The sequence below is a fragment of the Scylla paramamosain genome, chromosome 5, assembly GCF_035594125.1.
Source record: "Scylla paramamosain isolate STU-SP2022 chromosome 5, ASM3559412v1, whole genome shotgun sequence".
In the NCBI taxonomy this organism is placed as follows: Eukaryota; Metazoa; Arthropoda; class Malacostraca; order Decapoda; family Portunidae; genus Scylla; species Scylla paramamosain.
Genome location: NC_087155.1, coordinates 31,370,864 through 31,385,055, shown reverse-complemented (window position 1 = coordinate 31,385,055; position 14,192 = coordinate 31,370,864). Strand labels below are relative to the sequence as shown.

Genomic DNA, 14,192 nt, shown 5'->3' with positions numbered 1-14,192 from the left:
CTTTGTCCACCTCCTCCCCCTCTAGTTCCTCCTCCGGCTTCTCCTCTTTGTCGTCCTCGTCCTCCTCCTCCTCCTCCTCCTCCTCCTCCTCCTCTTACCAGTATCCAATATCAGCGCCTCGACAAGGATGACAGTCGCTTCCATCACCCTCACCAGTTTTAGAATTTATTATTGTTGTTGTTGTTGTTGTTGTTGTTATTATTATTATTATTATTATTATTATTATTATTATTATTATTATTATTATTATTATTATTATTATTATTATTATTACTACTACTACTACTACTACTACTACTACTACTACTACTACTACTACTACTACTACTACTACTACTACTACTACTACTATTTATTTAATCTTTTTTTTCATTATGACGTTTCTGTCTGACTTTGGGCGTGTCTGTCTTTCTATTTGTGCTGTGTATGTATGATTTCACACTTTCTCTCTCTCTCTCTCTCTCTCTCTCTCTCTCTCTCTCTCTCTCTCTCTCTCTCTCTCTCTCTCTCTCTCTCAAACACATTGCGTGGCCGGCACACCCTCAGCTCAAGCACAGCGGCGTCAACACATTGCAGGCTGCACTGAACAAATGTTGTGAGCCGGGGAGATTGACACACACACACACACACACACACACACACACACACACACACACACACACACACACACACACACACACACACACACACACACATACCACATCTTTCATTACGTCTTGATGGGACTTTCAAACTCCGTCCGCCACCTTAATGTAATGCAGTACTTGGGTGTGTGTGTGTGTGTGTGTGTGTGTGTGTGTGTGTGTGTGTGTGTGTGTGTGTGTTTTTCATTCTGTATATCATTGTTTAGGAATTTGATTCTTTCTCTCTATACATCAATGTGTAGAAGAGAAGAGTTGTATTAATTATTGTATTCTGTTGTTTAGAAGAGAAGAAGTGCATTTTATCTCTTCATTTCCTTTCATTGGGACTGTTATTATGTTGAGAGTGTGCCTGTGTTTGTAAGTGAAAGGAATTATTTAACCTCTATATTTTTCTCTCCTCTGAGTCGTCCTTTGTAATGGAAATGTTCTGTTGTGTAGAAGGGAAAAAAAGGGTTATTTGATCTTTTTTTTCCCCCGTTTCATTGAAACGCTTGGAGATTGAAATGTACTATGAGTTCTGAGTAGCGAGGTCTGGCGCAGCTTTCTGTGAGTCACAAACTGGGAGGGAATACATTTTCTTTGTTCTTCTCTGAAAAGCGCTGACAAATTTTACGGTGAGATGTTACCGTTAATCGTGTAAAGAAGCAAATATGGTTTAATTTTGCTCTTTATTCCACTTCATCTTGCCGCCTAGAGAGAAAGTCAATCAGTATGTCGTATCAATCAGTGTTTCTAAATACAAGGGAATGAATCACACGTGCAGTTCTGTAAATATCGATAATTTCCAGAAATATATGTGGCGTTATTTCAGCCTGTTGGCGGGGCGCATTAAATCAGTCGTTCAACTCTCCTTACACAGTATTACACTCCACATAGACCTTTTATGGTATGCTTGTCTAAGAATAATAAGGAAAGAAAATATAATTGTTTTACTTTCACGAATACCTGAGTATGTGAGGAGAGGGCATCGTTCACTCTGCAGTATCGGGAGTGTTATGATACGAGGAGGCGTCACCCACGTGGTAGCAGTTAGTTTAGGCTAGGTTAGGTTAAGTTAGATTAGGTTTTTGGTTCACGAGTACCTGAGTATATGAAGAGAGAACGTCGACTTCGTTCACGCAGCAATATCGGGAGTGTTGTAACATGAGGAGCCGAGTTAGGTCAGGTTTAGTTAGGTTAGATTAGTTATTTCCTTCACGAGTATTTAAGTATAAGAGGAGAGAACATCGTCATCGTTCACACAGCAATATCGGGAGTGTTGTGATATGAGGAGCCGTCATCCACGTGGAAGCAGTTACGTTAATGCCGCGAAACTCCTGATGAACGAAACACAATGGGTTGCATCCTCAATGGGGGTCACATTAAAGACACTTGTTCTTGCACGGATAATTTCACACACGAGTATTGACGCGAGAGTGATTGTCGTGCTGTGTGTGTGTGTGTGTGTGTGTGTGTGTGTGTGTGTGTGTGTGTGTGTGTGTGTGTGTGTGTGTCTGAGGGCAACAATCTACATACACACCGTTAGTCATGCTGCGTGGATGGAATCAAATTAACACTCCCGTGATTATCTAATTTCTCCCCCGTTACCTGGGCAGTGATTCAGACTTGTGTTAATGATATTGTAGAGGAAACGCAATCCCTCTCCAGTATTACCAACAATACACTGTTATTACCTTCTCATTCATTCCCTCTTGTTTCTATCGTCCTCGTCCTTACAACATCTTCCTCCTCTTCCTCCTCCTCCTCCTCCTCCTCCTCCTCCTCCTCCTCCTCCTCCTCCTCCTCCTCCTCCTCCTCCAGTGTTATAACAAAGTAAAATAGAGCAAGTAATGTCGTTATAAGCTGATTTATTTTTGTCATTTTCTTACCTGCAGCTCTTACTTTCTAACGCTCCGCCTCCTCTCCCTCGCCACCCTCTTCCCCTCTCCTCCTTCCCTTCCTCTTCATTATCCTACTTGTCCTCCTTTCCCTCCTCTCCGTTATCCTTCCTTGTCCTGGTCTTCCTTCCCTTCTGTCTTTGATTCTCTGTCCTCTTTTCTTTTTTACACTTTCTGTCCTCTTTCTTTTGCTCTTTGTCTTCGTCCTCCGTTCTCTTTTCTTTATTATCACTTTTGTTTTCCTTCTTTTCACTGTAGTTCTCGTCTTCGTCCTTTCTTTCCCTCATCCGTCTTGTTTTCCTTCGTCCTCGACCTCCTCTTTCTTTCCATTGTCGTTCTCCTCTTCCTTCCCATTGTGATCCTCCTCCTCCTCCTCCTCCTCCTCCTCTTCTTTCTTGTCATTGTCTTCTTCTATTCCCTCGTCGTCTTGTCCTACACACCACTTTCATTATCTTCCTCCTTCTCCTCCTCCTCCTCCTCCATGCAGCAGGTATAGGGGACGAGATCTCTACATTTCTGTCTTGTTTTCGCCCTTCTTCTCCCCTTCCTCTCCCCTTCCTGCTCCCTGACTCACTCACCACTGTTACTTATCTTTTCATGCCTCATACTCGCCTCCTTCTCCCCTCTCCATGTGCCTATACTCTCTTATTCCCTGCTTCCCTCACCTCTATACTTCCTTCCCTCCTTCCCTCCTTCCCTCCTCTTCCCTATCTGCTTCATATGTTGACTTATCCTTTTTCTCCTCCTCTTCCTTCCCCTTTCCTTCACTTTATCCTGCCTGTATTTCAAAGTTTCCTTCTTCCTTGCTCGTTTGTATTCTCGTTCGTGTCTTTTTTTCTTCTTCTTTCTTTCCTGTAATGTTTCTCTTTTTTTTTTTTTCCTCTTTCAGTCTTTGCTTTATTTTCCCCTAGTTTCTGTACCTTCCTTTTTTTTTTCTTTCTTTTCTTTTCCATTGCTTTCTCATTCTGATCTCCTTCCTCTTTCGTTTTACTTGGTTCATTTGTTCTCTCTCTCTCTCTCTCTCTCTCTCTCTCTCTCTCTCTCTCTCTCTCTCTCTCTCTCTCTCTCTCTCTCTCTCTCTCTCTCTCTCTCTCTCTCTCTCTCTCTCTCTCCTTCCTTTGTTCCTTGCCTACTTTGCATTCTCGCATCTTTCCTCCCCTGCTTCAGTTTCTCCTTCTTTCTCTGCTGTTTCCCTCTATCTCTTCTTTCCTCCCTTCCCTTCGTATCTCCTCCTCACTTTTCTCATCCTTATCTTTTTTCCTTTCCTTTAAACTCACCTTTTCTTCCTTCCCTCACCTCTTCCTCTCCTTATCTCCTTTCCTTCATTTCCTTCTGTCTCTTCTTTTTTCCCTTTTTTATCTTTCCCTCACCTCTTCTTATCCTTATCTCCTTCCCTTCCTTTGGTTCTTCGGTTTTGCTGCTTTCTCCTTTTCCTCCTCCATCTTCTTTTCCTCCCCCTTCTTCCCTTCCTCCATTTTTCCTCTTTTACCTATCTTTGTGCGTCTCTTTTCCTCCCTGTTCTTCTCTCTTTCCTTATTTACTTCTTTCTGTTATTCCCTCTTTTCTTCTTTCCCTACTTTTCTTTTTTTTCCTCTTTCCGCCTTTCTCTCCGTCTTTTCATCCCTATTTCCCTTTTTTCCTTCTTTTTCTCTGTCTTTTTTCCTCTTTCCCTCTCGTTTCCCCTTCATATCCCTCTCTCTCTCTTATTTCTCTGTTTCCTTTTAAATCTTCGTCCTTTTTTTTTTTTCTCTCTCTCTCTTTCTCTCTCTCTCTCTCTCTCGCCCACACCCTCAATAACTGTACCATCCACCGCCCATTCCACGCCCACGTCTCGCCCGCCGCTCAGAGTCGTTCGTTATTTTCCTCTTGTGTTCGGCTCCGTTTTTCAGATTAGAGTGACATTTTCTCCGGTTATTAATTAAGAATTGTGGTCTGTACGAATGTTGGCTTCAATGAGTTTCTCTGTTTGGTTCGGTTTTTTTTCTCTTTGTTTCTTTTTGTTTTTTCTTTTCTTTTTTTCTTTCTTTCTTTCGTTTTCTTTTTTTTTTCGTCATCTGATTCATTTGTTGTTGGCTGGGTGATTAATTTCATTTTTTTTTTTTAATGTTTTGGGTTGTTGTTGTTGTTGTTGTTGTTGTTGTTGTTGTTGGTGGTGGTGGTGGTGGTGGTGGTGGTGGTGGTGGTGGTGGTGGTGGTGGTGATGGTGGTGCTTGTGGTGGTGGTGATGGTGGTGACCGGTGACGATGATATCTTCCATCACCACCACCACCACTTTCTTCTTTTTCTTCTTCTTCTTCTTCTTCTTCTTCTTCTTCTTCTTCTTCTTCTTCTTCTTCTTCTTCTTCTTCTTCTTCTTCTTCTTCATTCTTCTTCTTCTTCTTCTTCTTTTCCTTCTTGTTCTTCTTGTTCCTGTTCTTGTTCTTGTTCTTCATGTTCTTGTTCTTGTCCTTGTTCTTCTTGTTCTTCTTGTTCTTCTTGTTCTTCTTGTTCTTCTTCTTGTGCTGGATAACACATGTTGACTATTTCATCCACTGTTTGTTTCCCTCTGTCGTAAATAATTCTGTTGGCGTCATTGTGATTGTAATGGCAACAACATCATCATCAACAACAACAACAACAGCAACAACAACAACAACAACAACAACAACAACAACAACAACAGTAGAAGCAGTTGTTATTGTTGTTGTCAGTATCGGAATGCAGGAGGAAGGCGCTTATCCACAACCTCCTTCAAGACGCAGCTGCATGAGTATGTGTGTGTGTGTGTGTGTGTGTGTGTGTGTGTGTGTGTGTGTGTGTGTGTGTGTGTGTGTGTGTGTGTGTGTGTGTGTGTGTCTGTAGGAGCGTCCGTTTAATAACAGGTGAGGGCGTGAGGGGCGAGGCTTCTGATGGCGGTGATTTGCATCGTTAATCACCCCACCTGCCTGTCTACCTGTCAACACGCCGCCTGCACCAATCCCGTCTCGTCCCGCCCCCTTGCAGCCCCGCCCCGCCCCGCCCCGTCCTTATTGCTGCTGCTGCTGCTGCTGCTACTGATATGCACGTTAATTAGTTAATGACACACCTGAGGAAATACCTGAACGTGCTGTGTTTGTTTGTTTAGTTGTTTGTTTGTTTGTTTGTTTGTTTATCCGTTTGATTTTCCTACCACTCATTTTCTATTTGCTTGTTTGTTTTGTTTTGATTGAATGAAGTGTGTGTGTGTGTGTGTGTGTGTGTGTGTGTTTAGAAAGGGAAAGAGAGAGAGAGAGATAAGAGATAAGGGAATACATAAAGAAGGAGAGGAGAAAAATCTGATGAAGGGAAGGAAGGTGCAGGAGGAGGAAGAGGAGAGACTGGTAGAGGAGGAGGAGGAGGAGGAGGTCGAGGCAGCGTGAAGGAAGGGAAATTATATAGATATGAAGTAAAGTTGAAAAGTCCTAAGGCTCAAGGAAAAAGTTGTGAGAAAGTCATTAAAACGTGGAGGAGAGTGTGAGGGAGTCTGGGAGAGGCGGAGGGTTGGCGATGAGGAGGAGGAGGAAGAGGAGGAGGAGGAGGAGGAGAAGGAGGAGGCGGTGTGGAACAAGTAGCAGCTGATCCAAGCAAGTGTATTCTTACCTGCACTTTCCTCCCTAAATCTCTCTCTCTCTCTCTCTCTCTCTCTCTCTCTCTCTCTCTCTCTCTCTCTCTCTCTCTCTCTCTCTCTCTCTCTCTCTCTCTCTCTCTCTCTCTCTCTCTCTCTCTCTCTCTCTCTCTCTCTCTCTCTCTCTCTCTCTCTCTCTCTCTTCTTTCTTTACCTCCCTCTTCCTTTCCTCTCCAGACTAAGAAGGCTCTCCTGGAGACTTCACTACGTCCCCTCCCTCTCTCTTTTATCCCTCCTCTCCTTCTCCTCCTCCTCTCCTTCTCCCTTCTTTTCATGGCACACCCTTGACTTCTCCCCCTCTTCCTCTCCTCTCCCTTCCCTTCACCTCTCGATTCCATTCCTCACCCTCATGACTCTCATCTTCCCTCTCCCTCCCCTCCCTCTCCTCCCTCTGCCCCGCCCTCTGTCTGCTGCTGGCGGGTCATGGAGGAAGGGACTGTAAATTTCGACATCATAAGAGCGTGTGTTAGTTATGGAGTCCATGCAGCGGGAGGAGGAGCAGGAGAAGGAGGAGGAGCAGGAGGAGGAGGAGGAAGAAGAGGAGGGAAAGGAGATAAAAGTGTACATTGATCCTTATGGCGTCTTTCCCTAAGGTCCACTACTCTCTCTCTCTCTCTCTCTCTCTCTCTCTCTCTCTCTCTCTCTCTCTCTCTCTCTCTCTCTCTCTCTCTCTCTCTCTGTCTGGGCAATGCAATCGAGCGCAAAACGTGCAGTGAAAAATGGGTTTAAGTTGCACGTAAAATAGGCTTGAAATTTCCTTTTATTTCCCCTGAATGAACAGAGAGAGAGAGAGAGAGAGAGAGAGAGAGAGAGAGAGAGAGAGAGAGAGAGAGAGACTACTGCCGCCACTTCCCTTGATCACGAACCTTACATCATTGTGTGTGTGTGTGTGTGTGTGTGTGTGTGTGTGTGTGTGTGTGTGTGTGTGTGTGTGTGTGTGTGTGTGTGTGTGTGTGTGTGTGTGTGTGTGTGTGTGTGTGTTTGCTTGTACTCGTGCTTGTGTCTGTGTGTACTCCTATCTCTTCCTTCCCTCCTGCCCCCTTATCTCCTTCTCTCTCCCTCTCTCCGTCTCTTTTTCTCTCTCCTCTCTTTTAAAGCCCCCTATCCCTTGCAACAGGGGAAAGGAAGGAGAGGAAAGGCATAGGGTGAAAAGGAGAGGGAATTAGTAGCTTTGGATAAGAGAGGGAGGGAGAGGACGAAGGTAGTGAGAGGGAAGGTGGGGATTTGAAGAGAAAAGAAGAATGACACAGGAGAAGGAGGAAAAAGGATAAAATAGGAGATGGAAGGGAATAAAGAAGAACAGGGGAGGGAAGAACTGGGATAAAGTAAGAGAGAGAGAGAGAGAGAGCGAACGAGTTAGAATAGGAAAAGTTAAATAGAATTAGAGAGAGGGATAGAATAGGAGAAAGAGAAGAAGAGGAATGAAAGAGGAAATAAAAGGGAGGGGAGGGAAAGGAAGGGAAAGGAAGTGTAAGTAACGCCACAGTTGACCTCTAAGTTAAGACAGTTTCCCCTTCCTTTTTTTCCTCTAGTATTGACATGGGCTCCGAAGAATATGTGAGAGAGAGAGAGAGAGAGAGAGAGAGAGAGAGAGAGAGAGAGAGAGAGAGAGAGAGAGAGAGAGAGAGAGAGAGAGAGAGGAAACAACAAATAAGAATGAATAATAGCCGACATAAATTCGTCCGGAGATTTACGGTCGCGTCAATAAAAGACAAACGGAAATATATAAAAATTCACATCTACAACGAAATCTGTGCAAATATGAGAACAGGAAGGTGACACCCGGGGATGACAACAACAACAACAACAACAACAACAACAACAACAACAACAACTATTACTACTACTATTACTGCTACAACAACAACAACAACGAAGACTATGATGACTCCCATAACAGCAGTAATGACAACAACAACAACAACAACAACAACAGTGATACCCATAGCAATAACAATGACACCACCACCACCATCACCACCACTACAACAACAATAACAGTGATACCTATAACAACAACACCTACCACTACCACCACCACCACAACCACAACCACAACCACCATCACTACATAAAAATACTGATATCGAACTATTTTCCTTTAATTTTTCTTCATGGCCAACTCAGGAGTATTTGTTGCAGTTTCCGAGTTGAGTCTTAAATATCCAAGCGAGCGGCGAGGCTGTGTGTTTTATGACCACTCCCTCTCTCCCTCCCCCTTTTTCCCCTTCTCCCCTCCTCCCCTTCCCTTGACAGTGGAGGAATGGGAGTGGGCAAGGAAGGGAAGGAGTGGGAAGGGCAGCAGTGGACATTACGGTAAAGGAAGGGAAGGAGGAGGAAGAGGAGGAGGAGGAGGTGGTGGTGGTGGTGGTGGTGGTGGTGGTGGTGGAGAAAGAATGGAAGGAAGTAGTGGGTGAAGGAACATTAGTTGGAGGAAAGGAAGGAGGGAACAGGCAGGATTGGGAATTAAGACATTGTATCGCGAAGGAGAGGAGAAGGAGAGAGAGAGGGAGAGAGAAGGAATGAAACAGGGAAGTAGAGAAAACGGCTGAAGAAAACTAGGACACGGAATTTAAGTAATATACGAAGCAAGGGAAGGGAAAGGGAGAGAGAGAGAGAGAGAGAGAGAGAGAGAGAGAGAGAGAGAGAGAGAGAGAGAGAGAGAGAGAGAGAGAGAGAGAGAGAGAGAGAGAACGAAGGAAAAGGTAAAGAAAAATGAGAGAAATCTGAGGGGAAAATATAGCCGAAGGAAGGGGAATTAGTGTGCCATGACGAGGGGAGGGGGAGGGGAGAGAGGGGCCTGAATGATGGGAAAGGGAAGGGGGCATAGTGGTGGAGATGGGGGGAGGTGGTGCTGATGACCTCCCATGGCTGACTGGTTAGGTTCGGGGGGATGAGGGAAGGGGAAGGGAAGGGGAAGGAGGGGTTTAAGTGGGGATCAGGTGCGTCACGTAAGAACCCACCTGATTAGACCTCGGCAGGTGGCTTGGTGGCCTGGGTGGGGGCGGTGGATGGCTTAGTGGGGCTTTGGGGCGTATGGACGGGGCTGCTGAGGTGGAGACAGAGAGGGATGCTGGGACAGAGGCGAGGTGGGGAGTGTTTGAATGGACGCTGCAGGAGGGTCCTATGGGGCTGTAGGAGTGAGGGCCTCGGGACTGTTGCTATTGACTACTGTGGCTGCCCCTCCTGCTTCACCCTTTCACAGCCACACGATTTTTTTTTCTTTTTCTTTTTTTTTTTTTTTTTTTTTTTTGTGTGTGTGGCTGCACTCACCTGTAATCTCTAAGACGCTTATTATTATTATTTTTTTTTGTACTACAGTCTCTTGGGTAATTACATAGCCCAGAAAAGATCAAGTTAAGCTCCTCTTCGCTCTCTTTTCAGCGTTCATGCATCCTTTTTTGTATTTATTTATTTTTACAGTCCTTCTGAAATGTTACCAAGGACGAGCGCAGCAGTAAGACAGTTAATGGAAGGCTTTAGTGCAAGTATTAAGTATGATATCGAAAGGTGCAGCTGACAGCAAAGGGAGAAACCCACTAGCCCAAACCTTTTAGTGCTTACAATATTAACTGTGCTCACTACGGTCGTCCAGGGCCACTCTAGCTGAAGACGTAACGAGGGCCGCTCTGTCATTAGGAGTCACAGGGTCGGGGGGAACTTTATTCAAGCTGAGGGAGGGAACGTAACTGCTGGGAGAGTGAAAACTTCAAACTTGGAGGTATTGTGGATCTCTGCACATACCGAACAAAGTAACATTGCTAATACAAGAGAGAAATGCCGGTATTATTAACCCTTTTACTACTATGGCTGTCTTTCATTAACCTTCATACCCCCTGTAAAATTTGGTGGAATAGAGACACAGAAGGGAAAAAGAGAGAAAACAGAAAGTTAATTTTGTCTTTTTTTTACGCCACAAACTATTATAAGAATGTTTACATACAAAAATAGTGTCTCAGGAGTTATATGCATTAAAGGAAATATCTTGTGTGGCAGTGAATGGGTTAAAGACTTGTAGGCTTTCATAAGGAGTTATTTCAAAGGCCACAGAGATGATCAGTCATGTTCTCAAGAGTGTTTCTTTTATTGGTAGTGTAGATTCTTTTTTTTTTTTCCTACTGGTGGTGCAGAATCCTTTGTTTTTTTTGTTTTTTTTATTCCTGTTAGTAATGCAGAATCCTTTGTTTTTTCCTATTGGTGGTGCAGAATCCTTTGTTTTTTCCCTACTGGTGGTACAAAATCCTTTGTTTTCCCTATATTGGTGGTGCAGAATCCTTTGTTTTTCCCTATTGGTGGTGCAGAATCCTTTGTTTTTCCCTATTGGTGCAGAATCCTTTGTTTTTTTCATATTGGTGGTGCAGAATCCTTTTGTTTTTCCCTATCGATGGTGCAGAATCCTTTGTTTGTTTGTTTTCCATTGGTAGTGCAGAATCATTTGTCCAACCATCTGCAGAACCATACAAACACTTGAAAAAAAAAAAAAAACTCTAGCAATACTTACATCCACAACCGCCAGTTAAAATAGAGTAGTTATACCGGCGAAACGTTTAAGAGCACCAGAAAATGAAGACCTGAGGCATGATACCAAGACCCTTAGGAATCACCACTGAGGGAGGACACCGAAGTTACTGTACTCGGAGTGGTGTCTATGTGGTAAATGACGGGAGGGCATCGAAGTGAACACTGAACGGAGCTCTTTGGGGAGAGAATCATGCTGTATGGGGGGTCCAGTGGGGGGATGAGGGGGAAAGGGAAAGATATGGGACTATTTTTGGAAAGGTTTGATGGATGGAGTGTGCGACTGGAAGGGACTTTTGGACTGAGGACCTGAAGAGTTAGCAAAGGACTTTACCTACGGATTACCAATACTACTGAAGTGCATGAAAAGTCCGTTCAAGTAGGATGAGAGAGAGAGAGAGAGAGAGAGAGAGAGAGAGAGAGAGAGAGAGAGAGAGAGAGAGAGAGAGAGAGACTTCGGTGAGGAATAATGGCCGGAGTTGGAAAAAAGGGGAAGTGGGGAGTGGACTGGGCACTTAGATAAGGGTGGAGGGAGGACTCGTGTGGAGGAGGAGGCTTTAGGGCCGCGCTGGGAGAGGAGGGAGCCTGGATGGATGCGGGAAGAGGAAGAGGAGGAGGAAGAGGAAAATGATGAGGAGGTAGAGGTTTCACAAAATACAAGAACTTTATGTATAATTCAGATTGCCTCTCTCTCTCTCTCTCTCTCTCTCTCTCTCTCTCTCTCTCTCTCTCTCTCTCTCTCTCTCTCTCTCTCTCTCTCTCTCTCTCTCTCTCTCTCTCTCTCTCTCTCTCTCTCTCTCTCTCTCTAAATTTTCTCTTTATCTATCTATCTAGCCTTCCTTCTTTGTGTGTGTGTGTGTGTGTGTGTGTGTGTGTGTGTGTGTGTGTGTGTGTGTGTGTGTGTGTGTGTGTGTGTGTGTGTGTGTGTGTGTGTGTGTGTGTGTGTGTGTGTGTGTGTGTGTGTGTGTGTGTGTGTGTGTTACTATGATTAGCTTTGTGACCTTCATCCAGCTCTTCTCTGCCTGACCTTGACCTACAGGCTCCTCCCCTTCCTCCTCCTCCTCCTCCTCCTCCTCCATCACCACCCGCTCTTCCTTCACCTCCTCTTCCTCCACCAAGTCTGCCTCCTCCTTCACCCTTTATATTATTCTCTCCACGGTCATAGATAATTCCTCAAGTCTTTTAAATGGTTTTTCTCTCTCCCTCGCTTATCCTCGCGTTTAGCGGCTGGATTATAATGATCTTTAACTTTTTAATTCCTACAGTCTCCTGGCCTTGAATTATCCACTAAAACTTTCGCTATACTCGTATTTCACTCCACCTTTTCATCTTTTGCCTCGCTTCGTGTACTTACTTTCATCCCTTTCTCTCCTTCAAGCAGGTAAATATATATAGTTTTCTTTACCTCCTCTGTCTTCTCACCTTCATCCGCCCCAGTAGGAAAACAGAAACTCTCCCTATACCTTATGTAACTCTATTTCTTCTTCCCTTAACACCTCTGTATCCCTTACCTACCTTTCCCCACTCATTCCCTTTGTAATCTGTACCTTTAAATGTCCTCCACTTTGACCCTTTCCTTCCTATTTTATGTTGCCTCCTGCTCTTAGTTTCCCTTTGTTGGTGAAGGTCAATGTGTGTGTGTGTTTATGTGTGTGTGTGTGTGCGTGTGTGTGTGTGTGTGTTGCAGTATATGTGCGTGTTATGCGGTTAAGAATGCGTGCGTGTATACATGGTGCAGTGCGTGTGTGTGTGTGTGTGTGTGTGTGTGTGTGTGTGTGTGTGTGTGTGTGTGTGTGTGTGTGTGTGTGTGTGTGTGTGTGTGTGTGTGTATTGCACGTCCTCCCTTCCTCACCTACACTTTTCTCATCCCCTCCGTTCCTTTCTCCTCTTCCTCCTCTTTCCCCACCACCTCTTCCCCTGCTCCTCTTCCCTCCCACCCTCCGTCACGCCTTCGTCCTCGCAACAATAAAAGAAAGAAAAAAAGAAGTAAAAAGGGAAGCAGCACACGACACAGGCTGTACTGCTGCTGGAGGGGACAGAGAACGCAATCCAACACCTTACTACCCCTACCCTCCCCCCCCAAAAAAAAAAAAAGAAAAAAGAACACTGTATTGCACCGTTTCAGGTTTTCTATATTCGTTTCACCGCACCGTCGCATAGCACTCCAACGCTCCTCATACCGTACCGTGGTGTGGTGGTTCTATAGTCTGTACCGCACTGTGGTATACTGTGATCTATTGTGGTGCATTATTTCTCGCGGTGTTCCATCACTCAATACTCTGGTGCCGTGCCTGCTGCTTGCCTTTGCCCTTGCCTTGCCTTGCCTTGCCTTGCCTGGCCGGTCCTCTCTTCCTTCCTCTGCTCTTCCATCCAGCGCTCTCCTCTCCCACTCTCACCGCTACACTGCTTGCTTCACTGTCTTCCCTTCCCTTTCATTCACCTCCTTCACCGTTTTATTCTTGGATTTCTTCTTTGCTTACCGTGCTTCATCTCTGCATATACTCAAACTGTTATGTACTTCTATCTTCTCTTGCACTTTTTTTTTTTTTTTCCTATATCCTTCTACTTTTTCGTTTTATACACTTCCTCGCTTTTTTTTATTTATATTTTTCTACTGTGCTTGATTATTCATCTTAATACAGTACTTTTTTTTTATTCTATTTCATTACACTTTTCTACCTATACGATATATCCTTGCGTTTTTTTTTATATATACTTCCTGTTCTTTTTTTTTCCTTTCTTTTTTTTATTATTCTCACTGTGGTTCAACGTACTACAGTTTTTTTTTTTATACCATTCAGCGCGACATCCTTCACTTCACTGCTTGCTACACTCTGTAACTCTCCATTGCAAACACTTTCTCACTGTTTTTTTTCTCCGACACTATTCCACCGTGATAAAGACTACTAGAGTATTTTCTTCTTCTTCTTCTTCTTCTTCTTCTTCTTCTTCTTCTTCTTCTTCTTCTTCTTCTTCTTCTTCTTCTTCTTCTTCTTCTTCTTCTTCTTCTTTTTAACTGCTGAGTACCACTTCTCACCGCACCGTACCGCATTGCACCGTTCCGAATCGCGCCTACGTGTCTTCTTTTGGCATTTACTACACGCCACCGCAGTGCACCGTTTCGTATGTACCGTGCTGCTCCTCCCTGGTGTTCTGTGGTGCTCCGTGGTGCTCTGTTCTTGTTGGTGGTGAAGGGATGTGAGGAGAAGGAGGAGGCGGGGTTGGAAGAGGGAAGGACACCCAGGACATCAAAATATGCGAGGGAGTGTTCGTGTTGCTGCAGCATTTTTCTGAGGACACAAGAAAGACAGTAGAGTTTTCCTTCGCTTCGTTTTATGTCCTTTTTTTTTTTCCATTCTGTTTTCCGGTTTAAAGGATGTTTGCTGTGGCGTCCTGCGGCGGGTTCCTTGTCGCCGTTAGATACTGTTGGAGGGATGTCTTTTCTTTTTCTTTTATGGATCCTTATATTTAACTTGGTGCGGGACAAATTAGGTTAGGTCAGGTAACTTTATTTATTATCCTGGTAGTGAC

The 14,192-nt window shown here is 44.4% G+C and overlaps 1 protein-coding gene across 2 annotated transcripts in view; it reads left to right on the top strand.

Moving 5' to 3' along the window:
• The window catches only part of LOC135100831 (proteoglycan 4-like), a 149,732-nt gene that overhangs the window by 8,336 nt on the left and 127,204 nt on the right, over positions 1-14,192 (top strand). The window lies entirely within an intron of this gene.